This window comes from Mirounga angustirostris, unplaced genomic scaffold (assembly GCF_029215605.1).
Source record: "Mirounga angustirostris isolate CCGP_5_RB_7025 unplaced genomic scaffold, mMirAng1.0.hap1 SCAF_17, whole genome shotgun sequence".
Lineage (NCBI taxonomy): Eukaryota > Metazoa > Chordata > Mammalia > Carnivora > Phocidae > Mirounga > Mirounga angustirostris.
Window position 1 is genome coordinate 20570631 of NW_026991725.1, and position 20247 is coordinate 20590877.

The 20247-nt window shown below is 44.2% G+C and overlaps 1 protein-coding gene and 1 non-coding gene across 2 annotated transcripts in view; both read left to right on the forward strand.

The window, feature by feature from the left end:
• CA10 (carbonic anhydrase 10) overlaps positions 1–20247 on the forward strand; it is a 510865-nt gene that overhangs the window by 420623 nt on the left and 69995 nt on the right. The window lies entirely within an intron of this gene.
• Positions 471–603, forward strand: LOC123842174 (U8 small nucleolar RNA). The gene has a single exon (XR_006790366.2). It is a non-coding gene; the product is annotated as a U8 small nucleolar RNA (small nucleolar RNA).

Below are 20247 nucleotides of genomic sequence, written 5' to 3' on the forward strand. Positions count from 1 at the left end.
CAGGTCTGGGGGGACCTGCCCTGGTGGGAGGAAGAGCAATTACATGGAGTAAGCAGTTGCTGTAAGCCATACGGACACCCCCAAAAATGTCGACTGTGGTGGGGAACGTAGTTTTTTCCTGCTCAGCCCAACAAAATCCACACGATATGTTGGACGCAAACCTAGGGGTGGGAGAAGGCTTTCGGACATGAGCAATATCTTGAAAGAGAGGTTATGAATGTGGTTGAAATAGGATGAGAGCATCCCAGACAAATAGCAATAGTACCTGTTAGTAGAAAGAATAAATGTAGTCAATCCCTAGTGTGCTTTCAAAGAATGTAATGTCTTGTGATTGTCACAACAATCTTACTCATCGTGGGGACGTCAGTGGCAAATCAGAGCATGTCACTCGTCTTCCTGGCCGCCAGTGCTGCTCTCCCCCTCCTCCCTTTCTGCCAGTACATAAATCACGGGGGGGGGCTCAAACAAGTTTCCCAGGTGGGGTAATCCTTACCTGTTCCTCCTTTCGGAGGGCAGATCGGAACATGATGATTGGAGTTCGGATGATGCGTGATTAGCGTCCCTGTGTGGCTGGGACTTGCAACAAACACGCACACATTCTACAAGGCTTCAGTCATTCAGCTACCTCCCAGGTAAAATGCTCCTGTGGTTAGTAGGGTATTTTACTAGAAACTACAGGTTCCCCTTGAACCATTTTGCTTTGTGTGTTTTGATTACAATTTAAGTGATTTCTCTACATGGAGCACCCCTAGGAAGAAATTACCAGGGCATCAAGCAAACCCACATTCAGATGCCAGTTCCGCCGCTAGCTATGTGCCCTTTAAAAATATTTGGGCTCTTCCAAAATGAGGAAAATGGTAGTAACAATATCAACCTCAGAGGCTTTGTTGTTGGGATAAAACAAGGCAGTGTGAGATCAAGAGCCTTAGCACTGTGCCTGGCCCAGAGATGACAAGAATGTTTCCAGCCCCTTCCCTCTCTGTCTGTTGTCTTCTCCAGGGGTGGGCTGATGAGCTGTCTCTGGTAGAACCACACAGACTTAGGAGGGATGTGGTCTAACACTGGAACAGAATAGTTAAAATAAGGACTCTTCCCAGCCACCGAAAGGGAACATTTCTAAAATAATCAGTGGACCTTTACATGTGTTCTCACCTCTTGCCTGTCAGTTTCCAGAACTCGGAGCAAAAAGAGGAAGAATTGTTTATATTGTTCACAATTACTCATTGGCTTGGAACCACTTTCACTTGCTTGGTATTAAGCCTGTCGAGTGAGGCATCCAGTGGGGCTGATCATCCGAGCTCCCTGTAGCCCACCTTAGTCGGGGACCATCTTATCTGGGCACAGATGAGTAGTTTATGACAACTATATCTAATCTCTGTCCCTTCCACAGAACTGAAACAACCCAAGGAATTATTCTGTCCCATGTGTTGACTTAATTTCTTAAGAGCCCCAGATATAGGACGCTCTCCAAAAGCCTTTTGAATATCAAAGTCCAGGATATCCCCATTGGGATAATTTTCTCGTTATTAGTGTTCTGGAAAATGCCAACAGGTGCGAAACACACAGCTTTCTTGGGCAGAGGCTGCGCTTGATCAACACTGCAGGTTATATTATTTAATTTGGGTGCTTGTTTTAATTAAAAGAAAAGTTCATTTATAGTGGACCTTTAATATTGAAGGTGCATTTTTTTTCAACTGGCATATATTCAATTTCTTTTTCAACAGAAAAAAAAAAAGAATGTTTGCTTGAGTTAAGAGCTGGGGATCAGGGTTAAATTTGCAAAACCAACTATATCCCTAGCTATATAGTATGATTTGCTTCACTGCAAATACATGTTAATCCCTTAACCTTGCTCAAGACCCTGTCGATTTTCTGGCCAGATTTACAAAACATTTCTACCAGGAAATAATGGCCAGCAAGTTCAGAAAAAGAATCCAACAAGGAAGAAAATATTCTTGCACCACAAGGTTTGACAAAGTCTGATTGGTGTGTTTAATAAGTTCCTCATCAAGGAAACAGAAGAACGACTAATTCAAAATAATGAAAAACACAAAAACTCTGTATAATGAATTATATTTATTCCTCATAGACATGTATTTGAGTTTTTACTGTGTGAAAAATTTTCCCAGCCTCTGGGTTCTAATATGAATAATGAACAATCCATGTCCTTGAGGAGTTTCTGTTATAGTAAGGAGATATTTAGTGTTTCTCACCGAGTTCTGCGCTAAGAGATGGCACTGCTCGAGGTGGGAATACACAGAGCCGCGGGCAGAGGGTTATGAGCACGAGACTTAACTCTTGCCTCTACTGCTGGGGCTAGCCCTCAGCAAGTTATTTCCCAGGTCTCTGCCTCAGCTTCATCATCTGTAAAATGGGAATAATAATGGCACCAACTTATGCCTCACTGATTATCCTCTGTCCTGATTTGTTGGCCATTTCAGAGAGATGTCTATCTGAGACTTACTTCCTCTTCTCTGGCCACACACATTGGCCTACACTTTGTGTTTTCTGAAAATTAATGCCACGTCAATATCCCCATCATTAGAGAAAACCAGGATTTATGAGATTTAGCAGAAATGGTATGATGCAGAGGAACATACGTCGGCTGCAGTTCTTAGTTTGTTTTCCTGGTCTTTCTGAGCACCCCTTCTCTGCCATTGCTGCATGGCTGTTAAACAGGTCAGCTTGTCTACCCCACTGGAATGCCTCCAGAGAGGGCTGCGGGGGTTGGATATTGGCTGGGTGAGCAAGAGATGGACCGAAAAGATGGCTGTCAAGGAAACCGAAAAAATCCTGGATTTTATTTCTTTCAGGAATACTGGAAACTTCCACGCAAAATGTCAGTTTCTACACCAAAATAGCTTATTCATGCATAGGCTGGTGGAGAACATGATGCAGATGCCTCTTCAGTCACCAGCAAATGAAGAGGGAGCAACAGGATTCACTATTGCTGAACTGTAGGCAGTGACTAAAACAGGGAGAGAGGGGGTTCATTGCTGGCAAACTTGGCAGTGGTAACTGTCAGGGAAAAAAATACATTAAGGAGGTGGAAATTAAGGAGTCATGCAGGCCTAGTGGCTTGTCACGCAGGCCTCGTTAGCTAAAGAAAGTGCCCGCGACCTGATTAGACACAAGGGACTTCCTTCTCACCCAGTGCTTGAGTTCCCCTAGCGTTGGGATTACCTGCTCACTCCCTGGGTCTGGGGCATGTGGGGATGTGTGTTGCAAGGTTAAAGGTGATGCAGAAAAAGAGAGCAGGTTAAACAGTCAGAAGTACCAGCAATGAGTACATACTGCTTTTTTAATAAGAAGGTCAAGGTGGGCATCACTGAAAAGATGACATTGGAGCACAACCTGAAAGGTGAGGGGGCCGACCGTGAGCAGAGGGTCCAGAAGAGAATTTCCCCAGAGGAAGCAGCCAGTGCCAAGGCCTAAGGACGATTGTGCCTGGTGCATTTGGGAAACAGGGTGGTGGTCAGTGAGGTGGAGTGGAAGGGCCATGAGGGCAGAGGCAGAATGGTGGAAGGTGGATCGTGAAGGTTTGGGGGGCCAAGGTGAGGACTTTGGCTTTCCCTCTGGGTGAGAAGGGGGTCACTGGAGCAGAGTGATGTGGTCTGATGATACCAAGCTTGTTCATGTCCTTTCCCAGGAACGTTCTTCCCCCTGCCCTTTTCGTGTCTGACTCCTTGTTACTCAGATCTCAGCCGCAACTGTCCCCAACTACGTGGTCACTCATAGTCACAGCAGCCTGCTTTAATGCTTGGCTCAGCATTTATCACTTACTGATAATTTCCCCCAGGTATCTACGTATTTGCATATCTTCTATCTCCCTTCATTAAAAAGCAAGCTCCGCTAATTCCTCCCCTCTGGAGCATGGGCAGGACTTACTGACTTGCTTTCCAAAGAAAGAAATGGAAAGCGGGGGGAAATGTTTGCTTTCCAGAGGAGAAGCCTGAACCAAGTAGTGAAGGTTAACATTACTGGGGATGCCATGTGGATATCAGCTGCTCCCGGAAGTGACGAGAAGGGTACTCCACCTTTGTGATGGCATCCAAAACCCCATTATCACGGTATAATCATGAGATTTAGCAGAAATGGTATCCCCTGTCCTAGCAGGGGAACAGAACAGATACAGGATATGTTCTCAGACAGACCCAAACTGAGGGACTTTCCATGAAATATCTGATAAGCAGCCTTCAAAAACTCTCAGATCATGAAAAACAAGGAAAGACAGAAGAATTATCAGAGACTGGAGGGGAGTGAGGAGAAAGGACAACTATCTAAGATTGGTCCTGAGAAAAGGTCAGTGGTGAAAAACTGGGGGAAGCTGAATACAGTCTCCAGTTTAGTTAACAATGTTGTGCCGATGTTAATTTCTTCGTTTTGATAAAAGTCCCACAGTCATGGAACACTAAGGGAAGGTGGATGAAGAACATACACAAACTCCCTGTACTGTTCTTACAGTGCTTACATAAATACAAGATAATTTCAAAATAAAAAGTCTGGGAGGAAAGGCAAGCTCTGCAATATCAGGGACACTGTTGGTCTTCTTTTTCACTGCTATGCCCCTAATGTTTAGGATAGTAATAAGAGCTCAATAAATATCTGATAAATCAATACGATGGACGCTCAGCTCAGTAATGATAGCTTTAAAAATGCATGAAGCAATTAAAGTGCTTCGCAAGTCTCTCTTTACAAATATAAAAGAATATTCTTATTATCCCAGTTTGATTTTTAAAAAGGGAGAAAGACCACCCACTTCCTGGGGTATAGCTGCAGAAAGTGACAGCTTAGCTCAGGACCCCTGGGAGCCACGCTATGGGACCACACCATCACTGGGCATCCCTGACCTGCAGCCAACTCTGTTCATAAATATTTTCCAACTCAAAGGTTCTGAGACAAGAGAAACTTCATTTAAAAGTTAAAAAAAAAAAAATCAACATCTTGGTGACATCTTAGTAATCTGTGTTGATTAAGAATGTGTGGGATACCCCTTTTACCCCAGAGAGTATCATTCTGAAAACGCTTGCCAGAGACTAGAGAAGACCTTTCTTTCTGAAGAATTGAAAATGAAAGCAGGAGATTATGCCCCCTTCTCTCCTCCCGCCACCCCTAAATGCCAGCTTCTCTGTGAAAGGGGTCATTAGAAGGCTCTTATGGAAGTTAGTCCATTGATGGAGTCTCAGCTTCTAGAAATGCTCCTCCTCACAGGTAGTGTGGGGGCATCAGGGACTTAGCAAGTGGCTAAAGAGTGTGCAGCACCCAGGCAAGGCTGCAGCTAATAAACATCACACACCATGGTGTCCACTCATCCGTCCATCTGTCCACCGCCCACCCCTGTACTCAACAAATAGGGGAGCAGCTGATGCAACAGAGAGGCCACTTCGTGAGAATCAACAGCCCTGGGTTCTGATCCCACCAAATGGTTTCATAAATGTGGACAATCCATTTTATTTTGGGGGCCCTCTCCTCTGTCCCATGGGGGCAGATCTCTGGAAAATCTGTAAGTCCTTTTCTGAGTCATTCAAGGTGCATATTAAATATTTCTAATAGCTCCAGAAAGTGCTCAGGGAAGACGATAGACATGCATTGGAAAGCTATGTAGTAACACAAGACACTAGATGGTTAAGTGTAGACAAATAATTCTATGGAATTATTTTAAAAGAAGGGCCATATGCACCCCAATGTTCATAGCAGCAATGTCCGCAATAGCCAAACTGTGGAAAGAGCCGAGATGCCCTTCAACAGATGAATGGATAAAGAAGATGTGGTCCATATATACAATGGAATATTACTCAGCCATCAGAAAGGATGAATACCCACCTTTTACATCAACATGGATGGGACTGGAGGAGATTATGCTGAGTGAAATAAGTCAAGCAGAGAAAGTCAATTATCATATGGTTTCACTTATTTGTGGAACATAAGGAATAGCATGGAGGACATTAGGAGAAGGAAGGGAAGAATGAAGGGGGGAAATCGGAGGGGGAGATGAACCACAAGAGACTATGGACTCTGAGAAACAAACTGAGGGCTTTGGGGGGGGGGGGATGGTTAGCCCGATGATGGGTATTGAGGAGGGCATGTACTACATGGAGCACTGGGTTTTATACGAAAACAATGATTTGTGGATCACTACATCAAAAACTAATGATATATTGTATGGTGACTAACATAACATAATAAAATAAAATTAAAAAAAAAAAAAGAAAGCCAGGGTATCTCCTGGGGTGGTTCAAGGTCAGGTCAGCCTCTTACTTAAGTGGGACTTATGCTGGACCTTAAGGATGCATCATATTCACATAAACAGGAACAGAAGAGTAGATTTCCAGTCACTCCTTCAAAACCTACATGTTCATTGACATCTCCAGCCTTCATAGGGGCAGGTCCTCTGGTTAGGACAACTGACCCTCCTGCCCTGTATGTCTGCCTACCAAATCCCACTTCTCCCTCAAGACCCTGTTCAGAAGTGCACCTGATTTCTGAAGATTTCTCTGTGCCCCCAGCCACACCAGCATCACTGTTACCAGCCCCAAGCAGGAAGCGCCTTGGGGCTCCCATAGAATGTGTAAATGTGTCCCTACTACACATCACATTGTTTTACAGCTAAAGAGTCTTTCCATCTCCAAGATGGTTCAAGATCTTTATCTCTCTATCTCCAGCAAAGGACGTAATTCCCAGCAGAAGCATTCTATAATGAATGAATGAACGAATGAATGAATAAATGAATACATGAATAAAGACTGGCCATCAGCATCTGCCTTCTACTCAAACCCGGGGGACAGATATCCTGGATGAATATAGAAAAAAAAGAGAAATCACAAGAGAAAAAGAATCCTGTCAATGAGCAAACATACCCTCTTTGATGCTAGGGAAGGAGAGAGAAACCAATAATCATCCTTCCCCTAATCAGCCAGCAAGCGGCTCTGGGCTACCTCCCATGCACCTGCTCCCACTTGCTACCGACATAGCAGGAGGACTGCCCTACTGGCCTTGACACTGAGCTGGTTACTGGGAAAGCACTCCATCCTCTTGCTGGTATGCTGGGCAGCAGTGCACACTTCCCTCCCTGAAAAGCATGGCTCGTGCTGATGAAACCTTGACATTTAGTGAAACTAGAAAGAGGAGATGTGCATTCTATTAAAGTTCAAGCTAGAGCCATGGGAAACCCAAGAAACTAGGCTGATTTACTGGTCCTTTCTTAGGTGGGTTATTCAGAAGCTGTTTTCAGAGGGATTCTGGAATGCTCATAAATCTTTGTCCTGTCCAGGTGGGAATCGAGAGGAGCACCCTGGCCAGCCACACTAACATGCATTTGGTCCCACGGGATGCTGCCAAGAGCTACCCCCCATGCCGGGGCAGGGCCTTTGGAGTCCAGCAAATCAAGTTCCAATCCTGCCACTTACTATGTGGCATTGATAAGCCACTTCGTCTCTGTGAGTCTCAGCCTGACCATTTGAAGACTGGGATGTCACTCCTCCCTTGCCAGCTTCCCACCCGTGCTGGCTCCTGGTAGACACTCAACAGTAGAAATTGTCATCATTATCACTACCTATTACTATGCCCTTCATCTTCAGCAAGGATTCGCTGAATGACCACTGGGCTCCCACCAGTGTGCTGGGCCTTGGGGAGGCACAGAGATATTTAAGAGAGGACTTCCATGGAGGAGTTAGAATTTTCCCCAGGTCATCAGGGATAGGCATACTTTACTTTCATTCCCAAACCAGGAAAGGAAATATTCTCTCTTCCATTGCATTTTCAATTGCTGACTCATTCCCTGAGAGAGCAGGTCACTGTTTTTCTGCATTACACAACCATCATAATAATATTCTGAGAAAACAAAAGAAAGGAAAAAGTGGCCCACAGCCCTCCCCCCCCAAAACCAAACTGTTTTTGATTTCCCCAGTTTGGGGTGAGTGAAATTTTATTAGGCAAAGACAGAGACAGCATTTCATTCGGAAGTAGTGGGGCCTCTTTGACCTCATCCAAAAGTTGAGGATCTTAGCCCATCCTACACTTCTGTTGGCATTGGCCAGTATTTACCAGAAAAACTCATTCCCAATGTTCGTGTTATTTAAGAGGACGTACCCCAACTAGACCTTCCTAAGTATGTAAACAGAAAACAGTTTCCTTAAGTAGAAAATAAGCGGGCAGGCCCAGATAGTCTCAACACATCTCCCGACCTAGGGGTGTCCTTTATTGTGACAATATTCTTTCCTATCATATTGTATGTTACAGAATGCATGGCAGTGGGGGTCCCTGCTACTCTGTCAGGGCATCGTTGGAAACTGCACTTCTGGATGCTCTTCCTGTCATTTCGAATGGCTGTTTACAAAATCATTCACAGTTCTGAATTCCTACCACGGAGCCCTCAAAATTCCAAAACTCCCAGGCCCCCTCATAGTCCTGATTACTATTCGCCAGGCCTGTCTGCCTGCCCCTGCTGTGTGCCAGGCCCACACAGCCCCACAGCCCTGTTGGGAGCCGGGATTGAGGGCAGAGGATGGCGGGGCCGTCGGCTGCTCACACAGGTGCCCAGGGCAATGCCGTGTGCCCCGTGGGCACGAGTAAACGCTGGCTGGCTGGCTACAGCGGTGCTCAGCTAATGAGTGCCAGGCTTTTTATCTGTACTCAGAAATGTGAAGACAGATGGGGGAAGGGGACAGAGGGGGGAGAAACAGCCTCACGCTGAAGCCCAAATAGCATTGCCCTAGCACACTCATCAGACATAAAGGATTCTGATTTCAGCAAAGATAAAAGGGTCAGCAAGCACCCCATATGAATGGCAAGTAGGTTAAAAAAAAGATTTCAGTCTGATTCGGCTTCTCTCACATCAATGGGAAGATGAACTGAGTTTCAAAAACCTTCCCCAGAGACCTAAATATATATATATATATATATATATATATATATATATATATATATATATATGTAATCACTTTATATGTATGTAATTCTTTAAGATTATGACTGGTTAATTGCCTGAAATGTGTGTCTTTCCCATAGACGACACACACAGGATTGCTCAGTGGATGTGTCCAGTCCTGCCGGTACCTCCAGGCAGCGTGCTTGTCCCCACACCACGTCCCAGGCACTGATAACACTCAGCGGCCATTCACATCCTTGGTTTTGAACCACTGTTCATACTGAATCCATCCTGTTCTTGAACCTCTCAGCATCCACTTCATGACTTAGCCTCCAATTTTATCCGGAGCCTCACCCTCTAGACTGGACATTCGGCACAAATTTTTCAGTAATCCCGATTACCCTGTCATAGTTCAGGTTCTAGCACCAATGACATGCTCTCGGATAGCTTGAATAAATAAATGCCCAGCCGTGATTCCTCCCCAGCATTCTCCTTCCGCCAGGCTGGCTGATGGGCTCCTTTCCCATTGGTTCCCGGTCCTAAAAGTGAGAACCAGACAGCATCTTCAAAGCTGAGTTGGTATTGTCGGTCGAATCATATTTTTTCAATCAACTAGCCACTCTTTGTCTCAACAGGAGGGGAACTAACTTCAGGAAAAGCCTATCTCTTAGATGGTGGTATTAGGGGTTAAGCACTAGATTTATTGTTAAAAAAAAAAAAAAAAATCTGCATTTGAGACCTAACAGGTGTAACCAAGAGGAAAGTACCAAACTAAGAATCAAGACAAATGGGTTTCAGTCCCAGCTCTACCAATGACCATGTAGCCTCAGGCCAAGTCACTTCCTGATCCAAGCTTCATTTTCCAATCAGAGAATGACGGGATTGTTCCATGTGATCTCCAAGACACCCTCTAGCTTTAATAGGCTTTGATTCTTTTATTACAAGTCTTTCTGAGATTCCATTTTCTCATTTGGAAAATAGTGATAATTTGTCTAGTCCAGACTTCCTCCCAGGGCTAATATGAATGTCACATAAGAGAATGTATGAAAGTCCATGGCACACTAATTTTGGTAAGGGAGCCAGGAGATGGGAAACCCTAAAGACATCCCAGGGCCTAAAGGTTAGCAGAGTCACTGAGACAAACTGTGACTATGAAGGATGTCCCTCTTCCTCATTTCTTCAACTTCATTTTCAAATCGTACAAAATAGACCTGGATTAAAAGGACACCCACATCTGTCCTATTGAAAGATGCTTGTTAGGAGTAAAATGTCACACATCCCCATGGTTGGAATAGACCTTGATATTGGAGCAACAAGTGGGACTGGTGGAATCAGGCCAAATCAGCGAAGGGTTTGGGGAAGTCACAAGCAAGAGCAAGCATTCATAGGGTATCTCTTGGGTCCTGGTCCCTCCGCGTGCGTAATTAGCTCAGTCTTCGAAATAATGCTTTGAAGGTGTAATTGGTTATAATAATTATTATTATTAATATTAGAGCTGTTACTATTATTATTATTACCATCTCAGTGGTGGATAAACCAAGGGTTCAGAGTTTAGATGCCTTTAGATGCCTATTATATTTCAGAGCTGAGAAGCAAAGTCCAGCCTGTCTGGTCCCAAAGCCCACTGCCTCCTTTAAGGCTGGAAACACGAGGTTTATCCCCATCTGCTCATACTCAACCCCTTAAATCATGAAGGAAAGACATCTGCTGATGGGTCTTAACCCCTCTTAGAGACAGCTCTCTTCCCCATTTAGAAACATGCAGGCAACACTTACTGAGCCTGACCGTGTCCCAATCCTATATTAGGTGCTGGGACTACAGGGGCAAATACAACATGGATCTTGCCTTCAAATCCCCAATGACTCGACTTCCCAGGCGGCTTTTCGGTGATAGGCTGAGTTCAGGTGTCACCTAAGTTCAACAGTGAGTGATGTAGTTTTGTGAAGGCAAGCTGAAAAGAAACAGAGGGGGAGCCATCTGGGAGTTTAAATTTTCATGCCTTCATGCCTCAGTTTGCAGGCAATGCCATGCATCATTTATGTGGGGGGTTTGGTGGCATTTATTTTATTCAAAGCCCATTTATCCTGGACTTTCTCCAGTACCGTATGAGATTTTATGATTCGTCGAATTCCTCTTCTCTATAATGTACTTTTGCACCCATGCCAATGTGTGGTAGGCTCAGATGAGATCTCAGGAGGGAGTGAGGGACTAGAGTAAGGTCAGAGGAAAAGATGTGACCATTTTTGGAAATGCCCACGGCTTATAGTTTACAGATGCTGTGGTGTAAAAGGAGGTACAGAAAACTACCTCGAAGAAGTGGGTTTCCAAAGACAGTAGCAACCTATTTCACAGATTGCACAAAGAATACTCTAATTCATTTCTCTACGTCCCCACTGTACTTAAGATCCTCTTGCCTACATAGCCAAAGCCCCAGAGACCATAAACTTGCTGAACAAATGCAGGTACTACCATGAAACTGGTGAATGTCGGGTCCTTCTGTTGAATGCAAACCAAATTTTTCAGTAGTAGGCTTTCAGATTGAAGGATCTGTAAGGGAAAGGATTCAATGCAGCATTTACGGGTGCCTACAATTCAGTGGGGGAGGCAAGCATATGCTTGACTAACGCCCCCACCAGATAATATGGAGGGAAGCTCAGCTGAGAGCGGCAAAGTGAAGTCCATTTAGCTAAGTGCTGAGGCAGTACTTAGAGCCACAATGCTGACATCACCCGAGGGGGCAGCGCTGCTACTTACTCCAGCCTGGGATCAATCCTGGAGGATTGAGGGATGTTAGGAGGGACAGGGAAGGGAGCCAAGGAATGAACATCCTGGCTTTTCTTTCTTTCTTTCTTTCTTTTTTTAATCTCTGAATAAATGTCACTTTTTGAGGCAAAAGAGGGAACTGTGAACATTTTAGAACATTCTTTTCTTGAAGGTAGTTTCTTACCCCTTGTGCATTTCTTCTCCCCCAAATACACTAATCCATTTCCCTAATTTGGCGACTTCCCCACCCCAACCAGATTCCTCTGAAAATGATTGAAGGGGTTGTAATGTGTCACTTGGCCTCATTTGCTGGAACACATCTGGAGGGAGAACCCCCAAGTGAGGTGGCTCGGGGGGGCCTGTCCTCAGGAGGGGAGCAGGGAAAGAAAATAGTGGCCATTTTACATTGTTGTGTGCAGTATAAATTGATTCAGGAAAACAAAAACAAAATTCTCGATGCAATTACTGGGAAACTCCACCCCTCAAAAAACTTGTTTTATACCCCCGCCATTACTTTGTTCTTTACCCTACAATTCACTCATGAAATAGTGGGACCTTGAGGGAAGGGCACTGTGCTGATAGGCTTTGCTATTTTGTACTCGCTGGATATCAAGCATCTATGTTGCCAGGATAACACGTGTGGAAAAGGACCCATGAGTCCTCATTCCTCCCTGCCCCTTCTCAGGCCCCTAACTGAAACTGTCCCACATAGATATAGACGAAAATATGCTGTCTGCAGATTTCTTCCATCTGTAGACTTCTCTCTCCACCTGAGCACACTCTTGCTTACATCTAAATTGAGCTTCTCCCATCATCATTTAACAAGGGTCCATATCACCCTTTCAGTCATATCTCCCATGTCTGAAACCACAAAGGGTCTCTAACTCGTTCCGCTGAGTGTGGCCTCATCAGGTGTCCTAAGAAAGCCCACCATTGCAAAATAACCATGGTGATAAAGATCCCAACCCACCTCCCAGAGAGCTCCAAGGGCAGAAGGGAATTACGTTCTAGTGAAAGTCACAATACTTGGTCATTTGTATACAGTGTCTTATTTAATTCTCACACAACCTGTGAAAAGATAGCATTATTGTCCCTATTTTACAGGTGGGGAAAGTAAAAGGGTATAGAACCCAGGTTTGCCCAGGGTTACAGGAATTACAAATGGTGGAACTGGCAGTCAAAGCCAGTTTTCTTTGATTGCAAAACTCTGTACTCTTTCCACCAAGAGACTATGCCTCTTTAAGACAGAGATGGATAGTAAAACATAGTATCACACCTCACCTCTCAGACTGACAAGAGGCCTGGAGTAAAGTTCACTGAGGCCTAACTGACTATTGTCAGTGCTCACACTATCGCATGTACATACATATGCCGTGAGAGCAAGAGACACGGAGAAAGAGACACTGACATTTCTCTCCTTAGGAACACTATGGCCCTCTATACTGGAGCACTCGATGTTCCTTGATATAAGCAACAGAAAAGCCATTCAAACTAATTCAAGGATTAAATTTAATTTTTTAAGCGATACCAGGTATCTCATAGACTCAAGGGCCTCAAGAAGGTCAGGAACATCAGATCAGCACCAAGGATTACAGACTGACTCTGAGTACTGCCATCAAATAGTCAATCATCTTCCATCCATATTTCACTCCACTTATAATTCAAATTCCCAGGATATTAAATCTGGCTTAAATTGTGCAGTCATGGACCCACCCTGGAGCAGGGTACCAGGATTGGCATTTCCCCAATGGCCATATAGAGTGAGGTAGGGGCATTCTCCAAAGGAAAGGAAGGATGCTATTATCAAGAGAATGGGGAATAGATAGATACTGGGCAGGAAAACAATGAATGCTCATTGCCTATACTCCATCTTTTGCTCTAGTCTGAGTAAGTCTAGTGGTCAGGGAATCTTGCCTTTGGTTCTAGGCTTAAGTGATATAGCTAGGAAGCCATAGTCAGAAAAAGATACAAAACTGAAACTCATATTCTTTCAGATCCTACTCTTCTCATATGACTTACCGTAACCAGTGTCTTCAGGGGCCCCACCTTGTCCCCATCTTTGATGGATTCATGTTTGGTGGATGTCTTTGATGGGTTCAGTCAATGCAGGATTCTAATAGTCCTTTTACACCTGCCTGTTAAACAGCTATTCTCTCATTATCATGATCAAGTCAAGAAATGGCCAGCCATTCATCCTTCTGACTGTACTTGAAGTCCAGCCATTAGTCCTGTCCCTTAGTCAATGAGGAGAACAATGTTCAGACCATTCAATGAGTGTGAGGAAAGGTCAATGTTGAGTAGCAGCTCCCAATTCTTCAGGAACTCTAAAATAGGAAAAACTCTCAAGAAGTCACTCAGTTGCACAACTGAAGTCTTCATGGTCCCAAATAATGAAAATATGATCTCTGATTTATTGTTTGGATGAGTCTCTGTGACCCCCATTCTGGACCCATAAACAGTTGTCCAGCAGGGGCCGGAAAGAAGAGTCTGTGGAGGGAAAGATAGGTCACCAGACAGCTGGCATACAAGGGCACAGAGTGCCTACATTACCATGCCCTATCCTGACAAGCCCACTCACTTTTCCTCTGCTTTCTTGACTGTAGGCAGTGTTTGGCAACCCAAAAAATAAGTCACATCACATAGTCTGAGAAGGAGTAGTAAGTGTTGTGCACTTGCAAATGGCCAAACATGGGAAACCCATGTTTTACTTACAACTTTCAATTTCTCTAGTCAAAAAGAGTTCAGAACCTGAGATGCAAACGAGTTTGGGAAATAAAACAATGAGATGTTTGCTCTAGGTCTACCTCTCTTTATCTAGTAGCTTCATTCCTAAAAGTGTGTTCTGCGGATGAATATCAATTCATGGTGCCTATTGACTTAGAGCATGGTTCCAATGTTGTGTTATGTTAATACATTAAATTTTTATTATTAAAGTCTTCCAGTGCTTTAGCTTTAGGTATCTCTATTCCTTCACTCTGGGCTCTCCACCAAAGGACAGCATTTTGTGAGAAAAAGCCAAATTATTAAATATTTCCATGTGCCATTTCTCTTAAGCCCCGTGGGAGCCCTGTGAAGTTGTACTGTATTTTAAAGATTTGACAACTGAGGTCCAAAACCACATACCCAGTGACAAGCTACAGTAGGGCTCCAACCTATGTATCCTTGTAAGACTGAACCTCAAGTAGCATATTATTGTTTTATCTCCGTGGGTGTTTGTGAAATATCCGGAAAGGGCATGAAAACTGCTCCATCTCCAGTTGATGCTATAAGCGATCTGTTCATCATTCATTTAGTGTACTGACTCATTAATATGCTCAAAGGTGAACAAGACAGTATCTTGATGCAGCTCACACTTCAGAATGGGCTTCTCCATCAAAGGTAACTTTCAGCCCTGCCCTTACCTAAGATCACCCAGTGATTTCTATGAGGTAGAAGTTCCTTGGTCCAGTAGAGTAGACCCCCTGCCCAGATCCCATCTGGTAGCCACTTTGTCCGTACCCCAGTGGATGTGCTTTGTCATATCACATCTGACAGCTGCCCCTTTTCCTGGGAGACCACACTGCCCACAAGACCACACCCCACCACTATTGCCCACGAGACCACACCCCACCACTCCCACCCATCTCCAACAGAAGCCCATAGTAGTCAGTGACTGATATATACAGGACAAGGGCATAAAGAGCTGACCTCCTTGACTTAGGTGGTATTAATTTTGCTGTGTAATCCACAGTCCAACACTTCCTTAAGGACTCAGACTGTAATGATCTCCATCTGAGTCAACATCCTTACTTAGATCTTTGCTTCTGCTTTGTCCTGCTCTCCCACCCCACCTTGTCTGAGGAACACATCCTCAATAAATCACTAGACTCCCCATCTCAGGCTCTTTCTAAGGGAACCCAACCAAAGACACCTAGTTTGACTTCATTTTGTAGCAGAAGAGTTTACAAAATATAGGTCTTTGTAAATAATATGCATGCCATGTTCACGCATTCTGTTTGGGCCTTCTTCTAAATTAAACAAAATCAGCAAGACCTAGTTGCATTTGCGTGGTTTTACTTATATTGAAGGTGGGGGAACAGTGGTCTCTTATAATATTCAGGACTTTTCAAAAACCACATGGCCATTACCAATTTCCCAATAGTCTATGTCTAAACCAGTTCTTTTTGAGAACATCACACCCCCTGGTAGGAATGATGAGTTTTACTTTTGAGTATTGATGTTAACATAAGTGTGAGCTACAATGAAAATTAATGCACTGCCTGATCATTTCCACAGAGCTTTTGGTGAGGTTGATGTTGAGCTTGTTGGATAATTATCTGTTTTTTAAAAAATCTAAGCATCCTTTTATACATTGCAATTTCTGTTTTCAAGTTTTGCTTCAAGTTTACTGAACCATTTAATTAACTTAAGTGTTTAAACTTCTAGAGGTGTTGATTGATTCTAATCAGTATTTTCTGCTACTCTAATTGAAGGCTTCCTCTCTTGGACTATTGTCAGTGAAGCAAAAAATAAAAAATAAAGCAAAATGTTGTTTAGTCTTTGGCATAATCTAACACAAATTTATTTGGGCCCATAATTGCATGAACTTCAGGAGGACAGAATGGAGCCAATTTCTGTTTTCTTTGAAGTTGAAGAGCCAGCCCCGGGAAGGGAGACTGCAGCAGGCGTAAGGAGGAGACTCCTGTAACCTCTCACCAGGGCTTGGACTTCAAGCCAAGCCACTTTCAGGTTTGGCAGATTTCACTCATCATGGAAGCTCAGTGGGGGGATGCTTGCGGGGACACAGGCCATCCAGAGAAAGCGCTTTTCTCTTTCAACACCTCTCCTTGTCTCAGAAAAACAAAAAATCACCCCAACCCCCCACCTCCTGCAGTAACACCCCAAGCAAATGCAAACCTGCCCCCTAGGATAAGAGCTGCTCCACATCGAAGAGATCTTTCTGCTGGTGGTGAGGATGGGAGCCAGGCTTCAGAACCCCAGGTGTTCAGACAGCCTGGGGGTTGTGTTTGTGTGCCCTTTGGGAGTCCCCCCAGAGCAGGAGAGAGGCATGTCGGGACAGCTCTGGGGAGTGTCTCCGACCTGCAGGTACCTGAGACGGTGGCCTCCAAGACTACTCCCCAACTTCAGCTTTTGAAGACCCAGTTTCCTGTTGCTTTCCAAATGATTTTCTGGCAAGCTTCCATGGTCTCTCCTGAGATAATTCTGTTCTAGTTGACTTCTGTTCGGCGCAAAATAATGTATTATGGATATTGCATTTTTCTGCTAAGAAAATGTCGGCTGCTGAACTAGATCAAACCGCCCTCCAGTCCTTCAGTGCTGACTCATTTTAATTATTGAACTTCTCTCCCTGGAAAGTATGCTCTGTGCTGTTTGCTGAAAAACTGGCAGTTTTAACACAATTTGGAAACTTTTCATAGATTGATCACCCCAGGAAAACAGGCAACTGATCACCAGAGAAATTCTGCAGTTAAGATTAGTTTGCTGTTTGATGACACTGAAGAAGTGAAATGTGTCCCAGGGACACATTTCACTCCCTATCATCCATCCTGCCTCCCTGGCTGCCTTCAGAATAATACCCTCCTCTGCGTGTAGCCAGGAACCCTTTTTTCCTCTGTACTTCAGGGGTCCAGTTCTAAAGCCATGGCAAGCTTACCAATAGCCAGTATAATCCCTGCCGCCTCCAATTCTCTTAACCTCTCTCTGCCTCAGCCATTCCCTTCCAGCCACACTTAGCTTTCTGCTTTGGGAACACTCCTAGCCCTTCCCTACCTCAGAGACTTTGCACATGCTATTCTATCTAGTAAGTTCTTCTTCTAGTCTACGTACATGGTTGGCAACCCTGGGTACCTATTAAGATACCCTTGGGTTTCCTCTCCAGATCAATTACACTAGAACCTCTGGAGATAGGGCCCACCATCTGTTATTTTCAAAAGCTCCACGTGAGCATCACCTTGGATCTTCATGTGACTGGGTCCTCGCCACTGTTCAGGTCTTAGCTCCAACATTCCTTCCCAGAGAAGCATTCCCCGCCTATCCCTTTGAAAGTAGCCTGAACATTAACTCCCAGACTTCTGCATCACATACTGATTTTAACCACCCAACACTATCAAAAGTTATCTTTTCCATTTTTTTGCTTATTAGTTTATTGTCTTCCCCCACCATAATTCAAACTCTAAGATAGCAGGGATCTTGTTCATCTTGTTGATTTCTATATCATCAGGACATATACCTGATACACAGTAGGTACTCAAAACATATTTGCTGGGTGAGTGAATAAATGAATGAATGAATGAATGAATGAATGAATGAATGAATGAATGAAGAATAAATGAGCTTCTGTCCTTGGAGTCCAAGTTCCTATTTTTGATAGCATACTTCCCTTGATAATTGTCTCAGTACACCCAGGGAGAATATGTTTATTCTACAGACAACCATCATTCTCTGCTTTGAGGTCCTCTTAACGTGAGGATGCAGAAAATTTTGATGAATGACAACTACAAATTTATATAGCCACATCATCATATCAATATTAGAAGTTCTGTGAAACTGTAGATTTTTAATGTCCTCTCCTGCATGTCCCACACATGCCCATCGCCAGCAAGCCAGTGTTTTAGTGTCCTGCACCTGCACCCTCCCCACTCAACTCTCAAGCACAATGCAGGCATGAGAGTTCCTCCTTTTCCCTCCCTGTTCCCTTGCCTTCCCATCTAAGCTTCCCAGAGGAGCATTTAGATAATATACTGGTCATCAGTAGAATCTGATTAGAATAACTACTCAAGACCACTTATGATCACCAAAGCAGCAAGGAGCAGTTATGTCTTAGGGTTCTCTACTACTTTTAGTGCCATTTTCTCTTCATCCCTACTCCCAGATACTTCCTGGGTTGATGTCCTCCTTTAAACATTTGCCTAATATCTTCCCCAGTAAGCTCCATTATCATGAATCTCCCAGTGCCGATCCTTTGGCCGCCGTGTGTCTCAACATCAACAAGCCTGATGAGTACTTCTGGGTGCCACCACCAACACAATTCACCCCTTCCCCAGAGCTGCCTCCAGTTTTCCTATAAAAGCAAAGCCACTGTTCTCTAAAATGGAAAGTACAGTTCCAAATTTAGCCAGCCAGTCTTCCAGAAGGGATTCCATTGTTCTGCTTAAGGATAGGAATATGAGAAACAAATGTATATACTTAGCCGCTTTCCTTCCCTGCCCACTTATCATCATGCTTGGTGGCCAAGATGGTAAGCATCAGACTGCTTCTTCTTACTTGTCTTGGCTATTTATGCACATCAGAAAGTGTGTTTCTGCTTCAGGGAACCAAGAGATATTTCTGGTAACCTGAGACAATGAATTCACCTTCAGAAGGCAAGTGGCTAAATATTTATACCATATCAGAGTCTGACTCATTCTCTGCCATTGTGAAAATGTGTTGCAATGCTTGAGCTGGTATGAGGGACATCTGAGGTCCAGGATTGACTCTGCAACCCAGAAAATTCAGGAACTGGATAATAGTAGAGCCCTCCTATAAAGAGGAAGCTTAGAGATCCTGACACAGCCACTATATAATCCAGGACAGTCCCTGAGTGTACACAGAAGGCATCCACACCTCAAGAACTGGGCTGACCACTCACTCATTCATTCATATATTCATACAATGAATGAATAAATATAAATGAATAAATGAATATGTATTCATTCATTGTATTCATTCATTCATTCAGAAGCACCCAGCATGTTGCTTCTCTGAGGATCTGGGCACTGGAGCTACAACAGGGAACAAAAAAAGAACAAAAGTTCCTTCATAATGGAACTTAGAGGAACAGACAGACAACAGACCAATCTGTAAAATGTATAGTACATCAAATGGTTGACAAGTACAACAGCGAAAGTAAAGTAGGAGATGGATTATAAGGAAAAGGGTCACGTGTGGAGACTGCAGTATTAACTAAGGCGGTCTGGGAAGGCCTGGCTGAGAAGGTAACATATGAACAAAGACATGAAGGACATGGGGAGGCCGGCGTGCAGGCTGGCAGGTGGCGAGGTCTCCAGCCCTCGGGAAGAGACGTGCGCAGTGTGTGGCAGGGAAGCCACTGTAGCTGGGACGTGGGTTCAGGGAGAGTGAGTAGGATTGGAAAGGTCGGCTGGGGCTGATCAGGAAAGTTTGGGAGGGCAGGGTCTGGATTTGGGTTTCATTCTAAGTGTGATGGGGACCATTAGAGGTTTTCAAACAGGGTTGCAGGAGCGGATTGAGAGTTTGTTTTTTGGGTTTTTTTAAGATTTTATTTATTTATTTATTTATTTATTTATTTATTTATTTGAGAGAGAGCAAGCATATGCACATGCATGAGCAGGGGGAGGAGCAGAGGGAGAGGGAATCTCAAGCAGACTCCCCGCTGAGCGCCAAGCCTGAGGCACAGCCCCATCTAATGACCCTGAAATCATGACTTGAGCTGAAATCAAGAGTTGGTTGCTTAACCAACTGGGCCACCCAGGCGCCCCCTGCCTGAGATTTTAACAGGCTTGTTCTGCCCATTGTACCAGGAAACCACAGTAGGGGTTAAAGGCACAGACAGGGAGACCCGTTGGGAGCCACTGGCATCATCAGGGCAAGGCAGGCTGGCA